The following is a 21,077-nucleotide window of genomic DNA, read 5'->3' as shown; positions in this document are numbered from 1 at the left end:
TGCTCAAACCACTGAGCTATCCCTCCCCCCAATAGGGAATACAGAAAATATGTATTGGAGCCGGTGGTTGAAACTGCTCCTTCGACACAACGGACTGCTCACCAGTACGACCCCCGGGGTCTTCTGGGAAGGAGACAGAACCGTCCTGGGCGGAAAGAGGCAGAGGGGTGTCTGGGACTGCAACGGGCTCCTCCGGGAACCGAGGGCCACCCCACCTCTTCCCACTCCTACAGCAAGGCGCATTTCGTTGACCTGCCTTCTCTGATATAAACACGGGGGAAACGTGCGCGAGTACATGTGCGCACCATTACCATTATTCCAAACCAACCCCCTTCGCGTCTCCCCTGGGGAAAGAGGACAGGACAGTGGCTTTATGAGGGACTGGAAGAATCCTAGAAATGTAGAGCTGGAAGAGACCTTGAGGGTCTAAAGCCAGTCCTCCCCTCCGTGCTGAGGGAGGACCAAGCAAACCTATTCCATCCCTGACAGGGGTTTGTCCAGCCTGCTCTCAGACACCTCCCATGACGGGGATTCCACCACCTCCCTTGGAAGCCGATTCCGGAGCTTAACGCCCCTGAGAGTTAGCCAGGCTTTCCCAATGTCCGTTAAAACCCATGGGCCTGCATGCTAGCTCCATCACACCAGGGACCGTTGACGTTCCCACACTGCCACCAAGAAGAGAGTTACCTCCCAGGAGCACTGTGGGAATTAAGTACCGCCCCAGGGTCCAGAGTGACAGAACCGAGGTCTTCTGATTGGCCAAAGCTCACTACTGCACCTTGGAGAGCGGTCCAGGCAGTCGTCTGGGCAACCACGTTGAATTCTGGTCAGTTGTGATGCTAGGCCTACTCTTGCTCTCTGATCTCTAGTCTCTGACCCTGGCTCACTCAGACCCGATTCTTGCCAATAACCCTGATCCCGACTCATGACTATTGCCTCGTGGCTGTCTTTGACTTATGGCCAATAGCCCAGCTGGGGCTGCTCAGCCAGAATGGACACATACTGCAGCAGAGGCCTCTCCATGCTGAGCAGAGGGGGACAGTTACCTCCCGTGTCTTGCACACGAGCTTCCTGTTAATACACCCCGGAAGGACATTAGCCCTTTTGGCAGCTGCATCACATCACTTATTCATATTCAGTCTGCGATTCACAGTAATCCACAGCTCCTGTCCATCAGTACCACTGCCTGGCGGGTTATTCCCCAGTTTTTTCCTTTCTAAGTGAAGTTCTTAAGTTGGGGGGGGGGGACCTTTTTCGGGGAGGGGGGGGTGCTGACCCACAAAAAAATCAGCCGGGGACCACACACAAATGAAAAGCAAAAAACAAACAAACAAACTCCCCACTGACGTGGCCCCCAACTGAGGAGCAGAAAGACACTCCCCACATTTCCCTCGCACACCAGAGCCTAGTGGGGCCAAGGCTAGTCAATTTTGCGCGCTCCACCCCTGATATTCAGCCTAAAACTTCCTTTGCTCAGTTCCTTCCTTGTACCACTGGCTGGAGGAAGCATGGTCTAGTGGTCCGAGTACAGGCCAGACAGAGAGTCAGGAGATATGGGTTCTAATTTAACATGCCTTTGGCGATTACCCACAGGGCTCAGTCTGATCTGTGTGCTGCTGGTCACTGGCCACTCCCCAAGAGGTATTAGCTAGATTAGCTCTGTATCAACTCCTATTTCCTGCCTGGGACGGCCAATTGACAGAGGAGCACCTAGAAGAGACGGCTAAATCTACCACTGCTCCCAGCAACCAAAGGCACCTGGATTGCACATAAGGGTCCTTCTACACCCAGTGCTGCTCCACGCTCCTCAAAACAAGGCAGGGCTTCAAAACAGCCCCTCCTTTAAGTTGCAGAATCTGCAGCATTTGAATTAGAGCAGCACCGTGTCCTCTACGAGATGCCCATTTCTTCTCCAGGATCTCAGCTTTCGTGCTCTAGTGCTCATGGCTACGAACTAAACCTTCAGAGTCTCACCTGAGTGGTGTTTGCCTGAGTCTGCAGGCAGCCTGCAGCAATAGCTCTGAGGGGAGCCAAGTGCACCCGTTCATGGAGGGGTGGCAGCCCGAATGCCCACTGGCTGTCACCGTGCGAAGGGGAAAGCACCTGTCACTGTCTCATGCCCAAATGACTGGGATCAGTTAGCGGCTGAGGAATTAAAAGGGACGAGGGAATCAGGCAGAGGGCTGCCGAGAGCTTTCCCAGAGAACTGCTGAAAGGGGCCTGAAGGAAGCCCCTGGGGAAGAGCTGCTTTAAGCAGGAGTTACACAGCACGCCTGCGAAGTCCGTGGCTGGGGAAGGGTTTGGTCCCAAAAGCCAGGGAGCCGGAAAAGGCTGAGGGTCAGGGAGAGCAGACTCCACAGTGGCGGGAAAGCTCTCAACTGGGAACGGATGAAAGTAGAGTGTCCAGGCAGGGAAGAGATGCAGAGACCAAGCACAGGGGAAGGGCGGAGAACTGAGCACGGAGATTGTGTTAGATGCCAGTACTGTAAATTACACCCAGAGCAAAGGGCATTATTAGGCAAAATCAAGCCTGCGGGCAGCTGATAGAAAGAGCCCCAGGAAGCGGAGGAGGCAGAGGCAGGCCATCACAAAGCCACACCCGATGAGCAGAGGGAGCTGTGCATGTCCACTGAGGAGAGGAGAAGCCCGCGGAGTCTAGCAGGGCACCTAAGCCCAACAGAGGAACAGCCAAGACTGAGGACCCATTCCAGCCACACAGGATCCAGGCCCAAATGGCTCCTCGGGACACATATTTTGAACATCTGCACAACTGGGTATCTCGCAAGGCTGGAGACAAGCTTGTGGGCAGAGCTGGAAAGGTACCATGACTTCTCCCCACCTCCAATTCAGCTCCTGAGTCCTTGTCTCTGCCAATCCTGAGCCCTAGGTGCGAGTGGTGCAGCGGGCGCTAGCTGGGACTGAGCACCGAAGTGCCCTAGAAGCTCAGACTAGTGCGTACTGCAGCTGCCCACCCTTCTGAGGGGAATGCGCTGTCAACTGGATAGTGCCCCATGTGCTCCAAGCGCTGCGTGAGCTGCTAGTAGACACCCCCGTGAAATTCAAGGTGCTGGTTGCTATCTACAAAGCCTTAATCTCCCATCTGAGCAACGTTCCCTCTGCTGCTCAGACAAATCCCCAGCCTAAAATAGCAGGGGCATTTCATCCTACTAGCCATTCCCTCTTCTGCAGAAGCGAATGAGTTAAATTGACAGTCAGAGACAAAATAAGCCCAAACCCAACACCTACCCCAGCAGCTGTCTCTTCACCACAAGAGCCTTTCTGCAATCGGTCCCTTTAGCTGTCGCAGCAGGGCTAGACACAGCGTAAGATCCAAAGAGGCATAATCTAGAGCTCCCATGCAGTCCAACCCCTTTGCTCCAAGGCATGTTTGTTCTCTTCCGTCTGCGCGGTCTGTCCAGGCCAGCTGCAAGAGGATCTTCCACCACAAGTACTGGGAGTTTATTCCACGTCCACATGGATTTCGCCGCCAAAGGTTCCTGATGCCCTGTTCTTTTACCCCTCCCCCCATCTATTTCCTACAAGGAGGGGTAGTAGCTGCTCAGAGCCCAAGTTGGGAAACAGGGCTCCAAGTGAGAGAGGTTTTGCCTTCTCTTCCCAGCTCGCGGCTCCGTTTTATTTTGCGGTGCCTCCCTAAAATAAACACTGGCAATTGGCTGAGCTGCTGTGCCCAGACACGAGGTGTCAGCGGGGCTCTCCTTTCTCGTCTCTCCCCGGGCCAGGCTCCGTGTCACACTGCCCCGCTTGTCCTCCTGACCCACGGGGGCTGGGCGTGTCTCCTTGTGGGTCCTGACCAGGCTGCTCTGAGCTCTCTGGCCTGCTCCGACCTCCCCAGGATGAGGACTGTGCGGGGAAGCACGTCTGATGGCGAGCAGCCAATTTATAGAGCTGTCTACCCTCATCTAGGCCAGGGAGGCCTCAGGAGCAGAATTCCCTTCAAGCTGTGTATGTAGGCAGCCACCCAGGAGAGATTCAAGTGTCGCCCAGCTGATTAGCAGAGTGCCCATAGCATATTTTTCTGCTGGTGGTGCACATCTGCACGATGCCTTGGTGCATATAACAAAAGTTATTCTGCACATGGATGGGAAAAAATTGAAGGAACCCTGGGTTTTATTTTTGTTTCTGACACTGGCCTGCTGAGAGAGCTTGTTATACCCTCTCTCTGTGCCTCAATTTCCCTTCCTGGAAATGACACTGACCTCCTTTGTAAAGTGCTCTGAGATCTGCAAATGGTAAGAACTTGGCACTCTTATTTATTATGGACTCGCTTTGGGGCATTGCTCCCCCTGAGCGCTCCTGACTCTGAAGGAAGGAGATAGGCTGGCGGGGAGTAGCTTCAGGGATTGGATGTGGAACTGAAAACCTCAAGGTGGCCTTCCTCCACCATGCAGGGATAGGGTTGCCAGATGGTCTCCCAAAAAATACTGGACACAGAGTATTTTTTGGTCGAGCAAAAAAAAAAAAAAGGAATGCGGGATAATAAGCCTGCCCCCCCAGAGCAGCGATCGCAAACCTGTCTCCCATTTGGGAGACGGGGCCGCCATCGGTGCTGGGAGCCTGTGATTGCACAGAAGCCTGGTGGGGGCCAGGGGAGGGGCTGGGACTCCCCCCTCGCCAGTCTTCTGCACAATCACAGGCCCCTAGCGCCGACTGTGGCCCCGCCTCCCAGCCGCTCTCCCCGCCCACGCCAGGCTTCCATCCGGTGCGCAGCCGGAAAAATCAGAGAACACCGGACATTGCACATGTCTGGTATTTTCTGAATTTTTTTACCAGACAAAGAGCGCAAATGCCAGACTGTCCAGTAGAATACCGGACATCTGGCAACCCTACGAATCGGGGAAACTCAGCTCTTGAAATATAGCAGCTCTGATTTTGGTCATTCCTTTTCTGCACTTAAGCTAGGGATCTGGGGGATTTTCAGCCACCTCTGCAGTCCCCCCATCCTGGGGCCCAAATGTGACTTCCTGGGCCCTGGGATGGAACAGATGTAGGGTTGCCAACCCTCTAGGAGTCTCCCAGAATCGGCGTTAATCTCCCAGTGACTACTGAAAGCAATGGAGATTTTAATAGGATCTTCTAAGAAAATAACATTACCTCATGTTAGGGGAAAAAAAATCTCCCAGAATAGCAGCAGCCGAGCTGGCACCCTACACCGAAGAGCGTAAGGCTCTCCAGTCGTATCCCTGCTGTACCTCGTCCAAGGGCTGGGAGCTAGAGACACCCGCAGGCCGGCCTGCCAGGGCAACGTATGTTGGCATAACTGAGTTAGGGCCCAGGTTAAATCCACTCCCAGCAGGACAAGGCTCTGCCTACACGTTCCTCCTCATCCAGTGAGCCTGGCTCTGCTGCGACAGGCCTTGTCTGTTCACTGCGCCGGGCTATCTCCCTACAGCTGTCTAGCTAGCAGGGTAACCCGGAGCTCATGAGCTTAGGGCTTGGAACACCCTGCTTTCTCCTCCGTCCCCTGACATGCCCTCCACTTCCCCAGCCTGCTCGCCGCCCATCCCCTGGGGCCGGGCGGTGGGAAGCCAAACCTTCGGTAACGGGTTCAACTCCGGTCTCTGCTGGTGCTGAGTCCCTGTGCCATGGGGGCTGGGCCCCAACCAGGCCCTTGGTGGGCACCCCTCAGCACGGCCTGCTCCCCCCACCGGCTCGGCAGGAAGGCCAACGAGGGAAGGGGCTGTGGAGCCAGAGATCCCTCTCAGCCAGAAAGCCCTGGACTGCCCCTTCCCAATCCACCCCTGCTGTATTCGTCCTGCAACCCGCCCCCTCCCTATGTCTAGTTCTGCCCCTTTTCCTGCTCCGGGCTTTCAGGGCCCCCTCGAACGGTCCTGTGGGCTGGCTCAGGCAATGGGGCAGAGGATTCTGGGATGCACCTGAGACCGACAGCTGCCCACTGCACCTGGTGGCGCTGACGGGGTCACCCTGGCAAAATCCCAGAGCTGCAGAAGGGCTATTTGGGCCGTGCCCAGGCCTGGTCCAAGGCTGTGCTGAAGGCAGCCCTGGCAGCATCCAGTCCCCCGAGGGCTGAGGCCCAGCGCGGTGCCCAGGAAGCTCACCGCACGGCTGCCCCGGTCTGCAGATACCCAGAGGATTTCAAAGCCCAAGGCTCCTTTCATGACCCCAGACACACGGAGGGCCAAAGTCAGCCATGCTGCAACTCCACTGACAGCACCCTCTTGTCTGACTGTGCCCCCCTCCCGGAGTATCGCTCGCCCCAGCCAGCCCCCTCTGCCCCCCGCCTTGTGGCCCTGGCGGGGCCAGCACCAGCCGAGCTCACGCAGACGTTGGGCAAAAGGCACCAGCGTCCAGGGCAGCGTGAGGAAAGTGCCACTTACTGTCAAGAGGGCTGCCTCCGCTCGCCTGGCTGCCTCTCCCTCCGCGGAGCCTGCTCTGACCAAACAGACACTTCCTTCCTTCTCACACAAGTGTGCAGAGAGGAATTTGCATATTGCAAAGGCGGAGAGGGTGCAGCCGCAGCAGCCGCCTCATGAGGAAAACCTCCCTGCACGAGGGCCAGGGGAGAAGGAGATTAACCTGACAGCTACAAAACCTACTCCCCTCCCTCCGTCAGGTGGGACTGTACCGGGGTGGGGCAGACGCTCCCTGACCGGGACGGTCCCGGAGTCTTTCTTTTAGGGATGTCAACTCACATTTAATTTGTTAGCCAGTGAAATGTCATGTTTAACCGGTTAACGGCTTAAACGGGGGAGAGGGGGCTGCTCTCCAGCCAGCCTCACTGAGCCAGAGCTTCTGCCCCCGCCAGTTAACCATAACCGGTAAGCATCACCTGGTCAGGGCGGTGCTTCTTGATTAACCCGTTAACCATTTACATCCCTATTTTCTTTATCCCCTTTCCTTCAGCAACTCATTGTCTTTTCCTCAGCCTGGTTTTCCCTGCTCCTTCCTTCTTGTAGGGAAAATGTCTCCCCCCGTGACAGCGCGTTGGGGGTCCCCCATCTCCTGCACCCCGAAATGGCACAGACTGCACCAGCCAGTGAAATAGAGGAAGTTTATTGCCTCTCCAGGATACAGCACAGCACAGATGGAATCTGGTCACAGAGCTGGGCTAGGATGCTTCAGGCCCCCTTGAGATGGGGGGAGACTGGGCCCCTAAACTCCAGCCCCTTTCCCTAGGCTGTCTCCTCCATGCTCTCAGACAGCAACTAACTAACCTTCTTCCAGCCCTGCCCCCCAGCCAGGGCAGCATCCACCTTCCTTTGTCCCTCTCCATGGGGGGGTGTCTGGCCATACTGGTTGAGAGATCCCTTTGCATAGTGACTCATCCTGTTTTGCTGGGTCGTGGTACCCACGGCAGCCAGTGGGGGTTACCCCAGAGCCAGCCACATAGAAACCAGCCAGGTACCCCCACTACGTCACACCCCCAAACACCAGAATCTGTCGGTCTTAAGCCAGCCCACAGAGTGGGCTAATCAGCCAGGCTTCAACTCAGTTCACTTTGCTTCGAGCTTGTGTGACGCAGGCGGCCAGCCGGATCGTGGCCAAGGTGAGGACATAGTTTTAAACCCGGGTCCATACAGGTGAGACAAACAGTCCCTGCTAGGGTTGCCAGGTGTCCAGTATTAGCCTGGACAGTCTGGTATTTGCGGCTTCTGTCCGGTAAAAAAAAAACGCATCTGGTGGGGGTGAGGAGTGTGGGATTTAAAGGCACCGTGACTTTTTTTTTTTTTTGGTGAAGGTGGTTTTTTTTTTCTCAATCAATTTTTTGCCCCCCATGTTCGGTATTTTTTGTGAAACTATCTGAAACTAGTCCCTGAAACCTGTTCAGCTGCCTCCCACCATCGTGCCTCCGTTCAGTGTCCCGGAGTGGCTGCCACAGCCTTGCAAGGCTGAAATGAAGATGAGACTCTGCCAAGCGCCTCGGATGAGACCCAGACTTGCGCCGATGCTGGGACAGGTCTGGCAGCTTTCCGGCAAAAAGGCAAACCAAGTGGCCAGGGGGCTGGCGTAGATATAGGTGCAAGTCCCTGCTCACCACAACTACCAAGCATGGTCTTGGGAGAGATGCTTCACCTCTCTGTGACTCAGCTCCCCTTCGGTACCAGGGAGTTAAGGGTGCTGGGAGGCTAAATGCATCAGAGACTGGGAGCCGCTATGATGGTAGGGGTCACTGGGCCAGATCTGACTTGTGAGCCATCCAGTCGCTGAGACTGTGCTCAGCACCAGATAACTGAAGGAAGTTGCAAGAAAACCTATAGCAAGCGATTATGCAACAACCTGCCCCAAGGGTGAATTTCTTCCTAGCCCCTGCCGGTGACTGGATTATGGGCTGAAGCATGAATGCTTATCTCCTTTATTCATCCTAGCTAATGGAATGGGGGCAAGGGTGGGGGTATAAAAGGCCCTCTGCAAACACCTGCCTGCAGAAACATGCTGCCAGCCTGCTGCCTTTGGAGTGCTGCTGCCGAAAGGGCACCCAGACCCTGCTCCTGTGTCCTGCTGTTCCCCCGTGACCACCCCTCCTCACACCCTCTCTCCTCCAAAGCCAGCGGGGGCTCAGGCAGGGAAGCCCAGAACCTGTGGCTGGGGGCAACTCAAGTCTGCCAGCGGGCTGGGACGGGGCTCTTCCACCCGTAGTGTTGGAGTTTGGGGCTCCTCTGATACCAGCAGGTTGAGGGAGAGGGCAGAAGAGGTGGGATGTCATGTGGAAGAGGCAGGGGAAGGGACTAGCATCCCTGAACAAGGAATTCACCCATGATTTCCTTATCCATCTAGCCATCAAATGCAGTACTGAATCCTCTTAAGCCAATGTCCACCATAGTATACTGTGGCAGTGAGTTCCATGGGTTAATTATATGAGGACATTATAATATTATTCTCCATCCCATTTCTTATGCAGCCTGACACCTGAGCAGAGGTTACTCTTCCCTACAGAGAGGCCTACCCCTTCTACCTGAGTCAATGTTTGTGATTTAAACCTGGCAAGGTTCAAATTGTTCCTTCCAATGTGCATTACGCTATGTCTGTCAGCACTGACTTTCATCTGCCATCACCCTACCTATTCACCTGCCACGGCTCGGTCTCTCTGAAATTCCCCACAGCCCTCTCTAGTCTTGGCAAATCTAAATAGTTGTGTGACATCTGCAAAGGTTACCATGTCACTTTCCAATGCCTGTGCTAAATATATTAAACAACATGGGATCTAGCACCGAACCTGGTGTCACCGAGTGCTACCTATTCACCTTGCTACACACTGACCATTTATTCCTACTCAGCTTCTGATGCATGGCAGGATTTTAAGATGCACATTAGGCTCCTATTGCTACAGTGTCTGAGAACCTCATAACCTTAAATGTGTTTATTCTCAAAGCACCTTTGTTGTGTAGGGCACTGCTATGGCCTCATTTTAGACATGGGGAAACTGAGGCACCAAAAACTCCATGACTAGTCCGAGGTCCCACAGGAAGTTTATGGCGGAGCATGGATTTGAACCAAGTCCCAGGCTAGCATCCCAATGAATGGCCCATCTTTCCTCACACCATATGACTACTTAATATTAGAAGTGGGCCAGAAAATGACAGGTCCTTTCCGCAAAAACTTTGGAGCATCCAAAATTTGCTTTTGCGTTGGAATAATGCCAAATTTTTTTTTTAATGGAGCTGCATCAAAACAGCCACATTCCGATTGAAAAGGTCAGATTTTCAATCTCTCCTTCTCTCTCCATCCAGGACTGGGCAGGGGTGACTAGCCCCTATGGAGGGATTTCTATGATCCCTGTTTGTTTTTTTATTGCAATAGCCCCAAGAAACCCCAGTCTGTTGGGTACCGTATGACAGTTGCCTCCCCACCCCACCGTGTAACCGCTGAAAGTTTCAATGAATTCACGTTTAACCATAAACGTGTTTTAACATCCCTACTTTGGAGTTAGGACTTTTTTCTCCTGTGTGTAGTTACAGAGCCAAGCACACGGAGGCCCTGATCGTTTTGGCCACTAAAAATAACAACAAATCTCTTTGTGAGAAATAAGGATATTAAGAGGCGGGTAATTGGCTAATCGTGTACTATTACCACATTTAAAATTCAGAGCCACAATGAGGGTAGCTCCCGGACCCAGGGCTGGCCGTGAACACAGGCTGCTCTGACAGCAGGCCCTGTTTGCGGGACATGGAGTAGTCTCTGCTCGTGGTGAGCCTCGGCCAGCTGTGGGCAGAGGACTACTTTGCAGCAGCTTCACCTGCCCCTCCCCCCATGCTGCTGCCTCTGATACAGAGGCAGCGGGCAGGGAAGGGGGCAGGAATGCGAGGAGTCGACTTGACTACCCAATGTCTTGGCTTATCAGGTAGTTGACTACTCAACTAGTCGCTTACATCCCTAGTGAGAAACAGACCCAGAGAGAAAGTGACTTGTTCCAGATCGGGCAGGGAGTCAAGTGTCACAGATTCCAGGGCCAGAAAGAATCATGATCACCTGACCCGAGTCCTCGTATTACTCCGGCCAGAGGACTTCCCCACAATAATCCCTAGAGCAGAGCATTAGAAAAACATCCAGTCTTGATTTAAACAATGGCCAATGATGGAGAATCCAGCACAACCCGTGTTCCAATTCTTAATCACCCCGACTTTCTAAATTTTACATCTTACTTCCAGGCTGAATGAATCTAGCTTCATCTTCCAGCTATTAGCTCATGTTATCCCTTTCTCTGCTAAATTAAAGAGCCCCTTATCAAATATGTGTTCCCCATGTAAAAATACCATACAACAGGTCATCTGAGGAAGTGGGTTTTGCCCATGAAAGCTCATGATACTTTTCTTCTTCTTTTTTTTGGTTAGTCTCTAAGGCAGTGTTTCCTAATTTTATTTGGCCACAGAACCCTTTTAAATTCTAAAGAAATTTGTGGAATAATAATAATATATGGAGCTGAAAAAGTAGACCACAAGTAAGTAAAGATAATAATAAACAAAAGCTAAACAAGGTCATGAGATTAACACAAATGAAAGTTGTTTTCAACACAATTCATAAATGCTTAAATGTTAATTATGATTTTTTAAAATCATAAAATGTTATTGTAATGGAATTTTCTCGCGGAACACTTATTTCCACTTCACGGAACCCCAGGGTTCCACGGAACACCATTTGGGAAACACTGCTATAAGGTGCTACAGGACTATTAGTTTTTTTAAAGTAACAGACTTCTACCTCACATTAACAAACACAGTAAAGAGGATTTAAAAAGTGTGGAAACGACACCAGTAAAAGAGATGGTTTGAGGCAAAAGGGCATCCTTTAAAATCAGAAGTCAAATCCTACTGAAGAAAAGAGAAAAGAGCATAAACTCTGGCAAGTCAAGTGTACAAGTATAATGAGGGAGACCAAAAAAGAATTTGAAGAGCAGCTAGCAAAAGACACAAACATGAACAGCAAAAAAAAAAAAGAAAAGAAAAAAAAAGTACAGCAGAAGCAGGAAGCCAGCTTGTCATACAATCTGAGGGGCCACTGGACAATTGGGGGATATCTAGACTACCCGCGGCTTCTGAAAGAAGATATGCAAATTAGGCACAAATTTGCATATCTTCTCCCGATCCCTTTTTTGGAAGGGTTCTTTTCCAAAAAAAAAAAAAAAAAAGCAGTCTAGACGGGGGTTTTCGCGCAGAAACCCCCTTTTTCGAAAGAACCCTGTAAACCCCATTTTTTAAGAATAAGGGTTCTTTTGAAAAAGGGGGTTTTCACATGAAAAACCCCGTCTAGACTTTTTTTTTTTTTTAACGAAAAAAACTTCCGACAAAGGGATCGGAAGAAGACATGCAAATTTGTGTCTAATTTGTATATCTTCTTTCGGAAGCCGCGGGTAGTCTAGACATAGCCTTGAGGAGCTAAAGAGGCACTCAAAGAAAATCAGGCCATTGCAGAAAAGCTAAATGAATTCTTTGCACCCGTTTTCACAGCTGAGGATGAGAGAGAGATTCCAACACCAGAGTCATTCTTTTAAAGAGAACAGTCTGAGGAATTGTCCCAGACTGAGGTGTCAATAGAGCAGATTGTGAAATCATAGATATAGTAGCCCAGTGTCTGTGAGTCTATAACGCTGACATACACGGCCACGCCCCCTGGCCACGTACGTCACCGTCCCGCCCCCCGTCCCCTCCCGCTGTGGCGCTCAGTTGAGTGCCACGCCCCTCAGCCGGGCTGCCACGGGGGAGCCAGCAGTACAAGGGGCCATTTGGGCTCCCCCGCGGTGGGAGGGGAAGGAGGGGCAGGGGAGTGACGTACACGGCCCCACCCTGTAGCCGTGTACGTCACCACCCCGCCCCCGTCCCTCGCAGAGGCCCAGCTGAGCAGGCAGCACTCAGCCGAGCACCACAGCGGGAGGGAAAAGGGAAGGGGGGCGGGGAGAGACGGAGGGGAGGGAGAGGAGAAGAGAAAGGGAGAGTGAGAGGCAGGAAGGGGAGAAGAGAAAGAAAGAGACGGAGAGAGAGGCAGAAGGCGAGAGAGGCAAGAGGCGGAGGAGAGCTGAGACAGAGAGGGGGAGGCAGTAGGAAGAGAGAGAGAGAGAGAGAGACGGTGCGAGAGACAGGAGGTTCCGGAGGGAAGACCAAGGTGGAGGAAAGACTTGAAAATCCCGTCTTATGACGGGCTAATTGGCTAGTAAATTGATCAACAGCAACAAGACCCCAGTATCTGATGGCATTCAACCAAACATTCTGAACAACCTCAAACATGAAAATGCAGGGCAATCAGCTGTGGTATGTCACATATCCCTTACACCAGCTTCTGGATCCGATGATGGAAAAATAGCTAACGTGACACCGCTTTGGAGAAATTGGAGAAAGTCCAGAGAAGAGCAACAAAAATGATTAAACGTCTCGAAAACATGAGCTATGAGGGAAGACTGAAAGAATTAGGATTGTTTAGTTTAGAAAAGAGAAGATTGAGAGAGGACATGATAGCAGTTTTCAAGTATCTAAAATGGTGTTACAAAGAAGGAGGGAGAAAAATTGTTCTCCTTGGCCTCTGATGATGGGACAAGAAGCAATGGGCTTAAATTGCACCAAAGGAGGTTTAGGTTGGACATCAGGAAAAACTTCCTAACTGTCAGGGTGGTTAAACACTGGAATAAATTGCCCAGGGAGGTTGTGGAATCTCCATCACTGGAGATATTTAAGAGCAGATTGGATAGACATCTATCAAGGATGATCTAGACAGGTCCTGCTGTGAGGGCAGGGGACTAAACTTGATGATCTCTCAAGGTCCCTTCCAGGTCTAGGGTTCTATGATTTTTTAAAAAGGATCCCGAGGTGATCTGGCAATTACAAGCCTAATTGCAATTCAGGGCAACCTGGTTGAAACCACAGGAAAGAATAGAATTACCATATACAGGGATGAACATGATTTGCTAGGGAAAGTCAAAATGGCTTTTGCAAAGGGACATCGTGCCTCCCCAATCTATTAGAATTCTCTGGCGGGGTCAACAAACATGTGATTCCATTAATTTAGCGCACTTGGACTCTCAAAGCTTTTGACACAGTCCCTCACCAAAGTGAGCAGTCATGGAGTAAGAGGGAAGATCAGTAATGGGTGAAAAGAAAATTATCGGGGCCGAGGGTTGGAAAAACTGCGGATGGAAAAGGACTGAAAGAGATTCCCTTGGCGAAGACACGTGAGGACTGTGAATGCCCAGGTGGCTGTTTTTGGTGGTCGAAGGAGGGAGACAAGAACGACGGGATGAAATTAAATGGGGAACATTGTGGCTGGAAGCGCAAACTGGCCAACCAGAGTTTTCTGGGTGTTCCTCGATGTCGATTAGGGATATAAGCAACTAATCGACTAGTCTCTTTCCCTCACACCCTCCCCCCGCCGCCTCTATCAGAAAGAGGCAGCAAGCAGGGGGAAGAGGAGGTATTGGGGGAGCTGGCTTAAAAGCCAGTTCCCCCCAGCTCCTGCTCCATGGGAGGGGGCAGGGGTGCAGTGGCGGCGTTCCAACTTTGAAATGTACAAGAGTCCCCTCGGAGGCTCTTGTACATTTCAAAGAGGAAGTGCCAGATGGAGCCTGGGGCCAGCGGGGGACTCCCTACTGGCCTGGGGCATTTCAACCTTTGAAATGCACAAGAGCCCCTGCTGGGGCTCTTGTACATTACAAAGGCAGAATGCCGCGCTAGTCCTTATCGACTAATCGAATAATCAATGGAAATCCCATTGACTATTCGATGAGTTAATTAATTATAATTTAACATCCCCCGTGTCGATGCTCCTGGCCTTTTGCACTGCCTCTAGCCACCCTGGGTTCTGATTGGTGGACAGGGAGCAAGCAGCGTGATGCGTGGAGCTAGGTGGGAGGCAGCAGGTGGGGAGCATGGGGAAGACACTGCGGGCCAGGGAGAGGTCATCCGCAGACTCCCACCAGCCTGTTCCCTGGCCAGCATGGAAGGGAAGGGGCAGGACGGCTCCCAAGGACAGGGACGGAGCGCTCAGACTGTAATGGCGGCGAGGGGGCCTGGAAGTAGCGACGTTCCAGGTGCCTTCCACAGAGAGAACCAAGCTAGAGACACAAGAGAGCTTCCCAAACTGGGGGGCACCCGGTGACTTCAGGGCCAGGCAGGGGGCACAGGGAGGCAGCATGGATGGAGAAAGCAACAGGACCCCCAAGGACAGAAACCAGGACTGAATACAAGAACAGCCTGGGTCAGACCAAAGGTCCATCTAGCCCAGTATCTTGTCTGCCGACAGTGGCCAATGGCAGGCACCCCAGAGGGAAGGAACAGAGCAGGGAATCATCCAGGGATCCACCCCGTCGCCCATTCCCAGCTTCTGTGGGTCCGCACAGAGGGGCACAGGCAGAGCTGTGAAAAAGGGAAAGGGGGAGGCGCCTAGACAGCTGCTTCCCATGAAACCGTATCACAAAGCACTGCAAACCCGGATCTCTCCGTTGCTGCTGGCTCTGCAGTGACACTGACACCAGCCGGCAGCGGTTTCACGTGATGCCCTCGCAGGAAGTCTGGCTTCCACCACGCAGCAGAAAGGACACGTGACACCGCGCTCCCGTCTGTAGGGGGTGATTCACCCCGGGGGAGGCGGGGAGGAAGCTGACGGCAGGCGCAGGGAAACGCCAGGCCGTGGGGATCTTTCCCGTCGCCCTCCACCCCCCAGCGCTGGCTTGGACGCTGAAGCTGGGCTGAGCCTCTCTCCCCTCGGATTTGGGCTGGGCTGCTATCCCTGCGACAGCTGGAACCAGGCTCTCCAAGAGGCAATACTTAAGGGGCACACGCCAGGCCCTGATCCAGAAATTCCCAAAGCCTGAGGAGCTCAGAGCAGGGGCCACCCATCCCAGCCGGCCCCTTGACCTCACAGGGGCTCAGCTAAAAACCCTCGGATCTACAGACAGCAGCGCTCAGGGGCCCATGAGAATGGACAGCACTGCCAGCCTGGGGTGGAGACTGGAGGCAGTACAAGGAGCTGACCTCTTCCCTCTGCCGAAACGAGCCAAGTGTGGCTCAGCAGCGTATGCCCTTGCGGGTACCAGGCTAGGCGGCTTGGTACTGCCCAAGCCGGCTTGGAACGCTCCGTGGCTGTGGGTGCGGACTCCAGGGTAGGGATGTAAGGGTATGTCTACACTACCCTCCTAGTTCGAACTAGGAGGGTAATGTAAGCATACCGCACTTGCAAATGAAGCCCGGGATTTGAATTTCCCGGGCTTCATTTGCATAAGCGGGGAGCCGCCATTTTTAAAACCCCGCTGGTTCGAACCCCGTGCAGCGCAGCTACACGGGGCACGAACTAGGTAGTTCGAACTAGGCTTCCTAGTTCGAACTACCGTTACTCCTCGTTCCACGAGGTGTACCTGTAGTTCGGAATAGGAATCCTAGTCTGAACTACCTAGTTCGAGCCCCGTGTAGCCGCGCTGCACGGGGTTCGAACCAGCGGGGTTTTAAAAATGGCGGCTCCCCGCTTATGCAAATGAAGCCCGGGAAATTCAAATCCCGGGCTTCATTTGCAAGTGCGGTATGCCTACATTACCCTCCTAGTTCGAACTAGGAGGGTAGTGTAGACATACCCTAAGAGTTTAACTGGTTCACCGATAAGCATCAGCTGACCGGTTCTGGCTGAGGTTACACTCTTCTGCTGGCGTGTGCCGGCTCTCAGCCCCGCTCCCAGGAGCCGGCTGCTTCCCCGCACTGTGGGCTCTGCTGTACAAGGCTTACACTGCCCAGCCTGCAGCGCCACAGGCACCTGGTCCAGCTCCCTTGAGTATCAGAGCCCAGTATCAGAGCCCAGAGCGTGAGGCAGCAGCTGGGTCCCCAGGAGCGGGGCCAGCAGGTGGGAGCCAGGATCTGGGAGGGAGGATATGGGAGGGGGCTGGAGCAGGGAGTTGGGTTGCAAGGTCTGGGAGGGAGGTGGAGGGGGCTCGAGGCTGGGGCAGGGGGTTATGGGGCACTTTACTCGGGCAGCTCTTCTTTCGGGAGGGACAGGGGGCTCAGCATGAGCCATGCTGCCCTGTGCCCACCTGCAGGCACCACCCCCACAGCACCCATTGGCTGGAATTCCCAGGCAATGGGAGCTGCAGGGGCGGAGTCTGAAGGCAAGGGCAGCACAAGGACAGAGCTTCCTCCCCAGCTCAGCAGGGGTGGGGGTGGACGGCAGCATATGGAAGCCACCTTCCCTCCACCAGCCAGGCAAGGCCGGTAGTGGTTCTTGGGAGAGGAGTTTTACTTGGGAGAGGAGCTTTACTGGCTGTGCCCCAGGGCTCTGTAATATTTCCGGACACCTGTAACCTTAAATAAACCACACGGGTGTGAATTAATTTGTCCCGTCATCACCAGCCATGACCCCAATTGGGGCCCTGCGAGTCCAGCCCCTTCCTTATCTAACCTGCCATCTAGATTTCATTACCCCAGTCCTCACAACTCCTCTGGGCTTCCCCTGCAAGGACTGAAATCAGCATCACCTCATGCAGCGTAAGGACCAGAACCAAGTTCCCTTCCCTTTTCCAGTCTGCTCTGCTCTCACCCATTCTGTTCTGGTTCTGTCACTGCAAGCCCCACCGTCGCAGGAAGGTCAATTATGGCCTTGGGGTTGGAGCCAGGGACAAACAAATCAGAACTCTTGGCTTTTGTCCAGCAACTGACAAATACGAACTCCAGGTCACAGCTTCTGGACAGGGAAACTGAGGCACTGAGTGCCAAAGGAGGAATAGGCGCATTTGGGAGTCTGATCTGCAAATGTCACAGAATTCCGGTGGGTTTGGATCCAGGGTTCCAGTTAGCCCAAAGCCAGGAAAGTCCCCCAGTTCCGTGTTTTCACCATTAAACCACGTCTTTCTTACGAGGTCACTTATTAACCCCTGTTTATTTAAACGGGCCTCACCAGGGAGTGAAAGATGAATGCCAGAGACATTCGAAAGAGCTTCAGGACTCCAGGTGTTCCAGGGAATGTGAAACGCGAAGCCCTCCCCTCGCAGCTCCCGTCAAACCCACGCTCTGCATCGGAGCCAAGATCGGATGGAAACAGATCTTCTTGTACCGGGCACAGCGTAACAGCGTTTATTTGGAGATGGGGAGAAGACAAAGCAGGGACCATCTGGGAAGGAATTTTTCACGAGCTGACGAGGGAGAGAGCATCTTCCGAGGCGGCTGCTGGCGGATCAGGAGGCCGCCGCAGGCCCAGGAACGATGCAGCCTTCTAAAGGTTCACAGGGGGACCCCAGATTCTGAGGACCAGACTGCGCCTGTTGAACGGAACGCTCCCCGCTCCCCGCGATCAGGGCTACTCACCGCCTGGGCTGAGGGTGAGGTCAGAGCCAGGCCTCCAGACTTCAGCGGGGCCACCCTGAGTTTACACTGCACCAGTGTGTTTACACTGCTGGGAGGGAAACCAGACCAGGCCTTTAGTGGAGTGGCTCACTTTGCATTTACACTTGGGGGGAGGGGAGCAAGCTCAGGCCTGGGCCCACCACACGGATTTCTCTTTCCTTTGCCACCATTTCTCCCAGACTCTGCCTTCCAGCCGCATCCGTTAAATTCTGGCTTCCAGGCCCGCGCTGCCGGAGGGGATGTGGCATTCAGCCCGAGTTCGCTCCTCCCTAATCCTCACACTGCTCTGTCCTTCGGCCGGGAGGGATTTCGGGGTCAGTGCTGAGGCACTGCTTTGTCTCTCATTGGACGGGGGCTCAAACCCCGCCAGAAAAGTGGTCTCACGACCACAGCCAGCCCCCTTGTATCACCATTCCAGCTGAGGGGCCGAGGAGGCTGAGCCCCAGGAGTGTGGGGCCCAAGACCTATCAAACTCATTGCATATAAGCCAGCCACTGCTTTTTAGGCACAGTCCCTCCCAGACCTCCTGTGAGGGAAATGCAGCTCCCTGACCCAGAGCTGTGTGCTACAGCCTAGCCCTACAGCCTGACAGCCGCGTGGAGACTGAATACAGGCAGTGCCGGGTGCACACAAAAACCACTGAACCCACCCCCACCGACCCAGCTAGCTTCCCATGTAGAGACACAGACATGCAGCCACACACACGCAACCTCTGTCTCGATACACACACCCGTCTCGTTACACACACACCCCCACCTAGAGACACACACAGAGAGTACACTTATCTGAGACACGCACACCTCAGCACTCTCATCTAGACACACTCGCCGGTCTAGACACCCAAAGAGCAGACACTTATCCGGATACACACCTGCATGCCTAGAGACATACTCACTGAGAATACACTCATCTAGATGCACCCCCCCATCTAGATATACACGTGCACAGTACACCCTTGTAGACACACAAGCACACCCACCTACACCCCCCCCCCTCACATGGCCACATACATCTACCCAATAGAGAAGTGAATGATTTACCGGTGGGGGCTGGAACAGGGGGCGGCTACAGCCCTGTGGGACCCGCACTCCAGCCCCGCCAGAGCAGCCCCTGTCTCCAGTGAGGGGACAGCTCTAGACTGGCCACAGCAGGTGGGGAGGGGGTTGTCCTCCCATTCGCCCCCTCTCTCCCGCTTTAATTGGTTAACCAGTTAAATGAGATTTTACATCCCTGCTACCCAAACACACAGAGAGATGCTCTGCCACACGCCCATAGTGTTGCTCCTTTTCACTTGGTGAAGGGACCGTAGCCAGCCTCTCCTCATGAGGCCTGTCCCACACAGCCGGCACCCTCCCAAGGGCCAGACCACGGTGCTCTTGAATTGCCCCCCCCCCCACCAGCCAGGGCTCCCCTTTGCACTGGCTGGGAAGAAGGAGTTAGCAGTCCCATCCCTTGTCCCCTACCTCCAATACAGCAGATGCCCAGGGTCCCGGCCGCCAGGTGCAGGCTGGTGAAAGCGGTGCCACCCTGCCTAAATGTCACCAAACCCCCTTGAATTGCCCAGGGCCCCAGGAATCGCTATCCTGGCTCAGTCACTTCGACGTGGCTTCTGTTCTCACATGCAGCCTGCACCAGAGCAAAGCCCCCTTTACCACAGTGAAATCAGGGGGAGCTAATCACCTCAGTATATTTAAAATTGGGCCCCTTAGTGCTCTGCCATCTTTAATATCCTTGTCCTCTTCGCTTCCCCTGTGAAGCTGGGCCAGGCTATTATCCCCATGGTACAGAAGGGAGACTGAGGCATGGGTGGCTAAGTGATTCACCTAAGGTCATACAGAGGTCTGTGGCAGAGCAAGGACATGCCCCATGTCTCCCAAGTCCCAGATGCAGCCTAACCACAGGACCGTTCTTCCTCATTAGTTGTTTCAGCAGAAGGTGCAAGACCCTCCCCCCACCCCTGCAGCAGGCAGAGGTGGGGTGACCTGCCCCTAGCAAAGGCCTGACCCTGATCGCTAACAGTTAGAAAGCGGGTTTAACCCTGAAACATGAGTGTTTAGCTCCCTTCCAAAGCTAGTGTCAGCATGAACGAGTATGGCACTGAGCTCGGTGCTGCTGGGATGCGGGGGACTACTGTTCTAGTCCTGGCCTGGCCTCTTAGGCAAGACTCTTGTGCCTCAGTTTCCATTTCAATAAAATGGGGATCCTGCCTTCCTTTGTACAGCAGTCTGAGATGTACCAAGGAACAGCTGGGCGATGGTACCACTATGTACCTGCACTGCCCCCTGCCTTGCTCTTCAGCAGGGCTGTGCTGGAAAACACCAGGATGTCTCCCAGCTCCATGACAACTCTTCACTCTTAGGATGCCCTCAGGGGGCAGTTCCCACCACAGCAGGGGTGACATTCAACCCTGAGCAAGCGGGCCCAAGGGGAAGCCAAAGCACCCTTCTGTCCTATCCACCCTCTGCTGAGACAGCTGACAAGGGGCCAGACGCCACGGCAGGCAGCCTGATCCCAAACCCTGCTAAGCCAGTGGGAAACTTCCCACTGCCTTGAGATCAGGGCCGTAGCATCTGGGAACGGGAAAGCATTTTGTTCTGGTAGGAGGCCGGGGGCTGAACTGAGCCACGGGGGAATCTCGTTATGTTTCAGCCGTCTGTCTACTTGGGAGAGCTGCCTCTATGCAGATACTGAGACATATAAGATTACAACGCACTGTTAGGGTACGGCTACACTACAGAGGAAGATCGAAGCTGACACTGTCGCTCTTCCAGAGTTCGAATTAGCGATCTAGTCGATGCTGGTAACGCTGCTTCCACGAGGAGTAAGGGAAGTCAAAGGAAGGGTGCTCTTCCTTCGACTTCCGGCTGCGTAGACAGCGCCAAAAGCTGAGTTAAGCTACTTCGATTTCAGCCATGCAATTAATATCGCTGAAGTTGCCTATCTTAATTCGACTTTGTCCTGCAGTGTAGATGTACCCTTATTGACCCTGTCTCCTCATGGGCAAGGAGGGCCATTTGGTCTGACCCAGTATGGCCGTTCTTAGACTACAAGCACAAGGGGTTGTGCAAATGGCAGACGGAACTCCTTTCAAACCCCGTGTTACACAGGGCATCTGTTCACCTGTGGAACTCACCGCCACAATCCCGTAGGCCGACACCTGAGCTGGAGTCGGGAACAGATTGGATATTTACATGGACACTCAAAACAGCTGCTGTTACGCTAGACAGCAGTGTAACAAAGTATGAGTGGCAGTGGGAGAAAGCCAAACTCCAGCTCTTGAGGTTTCTTACACTGCAT

General features: G+C 53.6%; 1 protein-coding gene across 10 annotated transcripts in view; it reads right to left on the bottom strand.

The window, feature by feature from the left end:
• The window catches only part of PTK2B (protein tyrosine kinase 2 beta), a 141,100-nt gene that overhangs the window by 90,846 nt on the left and 29,177 nt on the right, over positions 1-21,077 (bottom strand). Inside the window, exon 1 of one of the 10 annotated variants that reach the window (XM_075923313.2) lies at positions 6,357-6,451. The exons of the other annotated variants lie outside the window; for them this stretch is intronic. The gene's annotated coding sequence lies outside the window, so the exon portion shown is untranslated. Of the gene's footprint in view, positions 1-6,356; positions 6,452-21,077 lie in introns of those variants that run through there. 10 annotated transcript variants of the gene reach the window in all.

The sequence above is a fragment of the Pelodiscus sinensis genome, chromosome 3 (assembly GCF_052426305.1).
Source record: "Pelodiscus sinensis isolate ZL-2025 chromosome 3, ASM5242630v1, whole genome shotgun sequence".
Taxonomy (NCBI): domain Eukaryota; kingdom Metazoa; phylum Chordata; order Testudines; family Trionychidae; genus Pelodiscus; species Pelodiscus sinensis.
The sequence above is the reverse complement of the archived record's forward strand: the minus strand, read 5'-3'. Positions and strand labels throughout refer to the sequence as shown.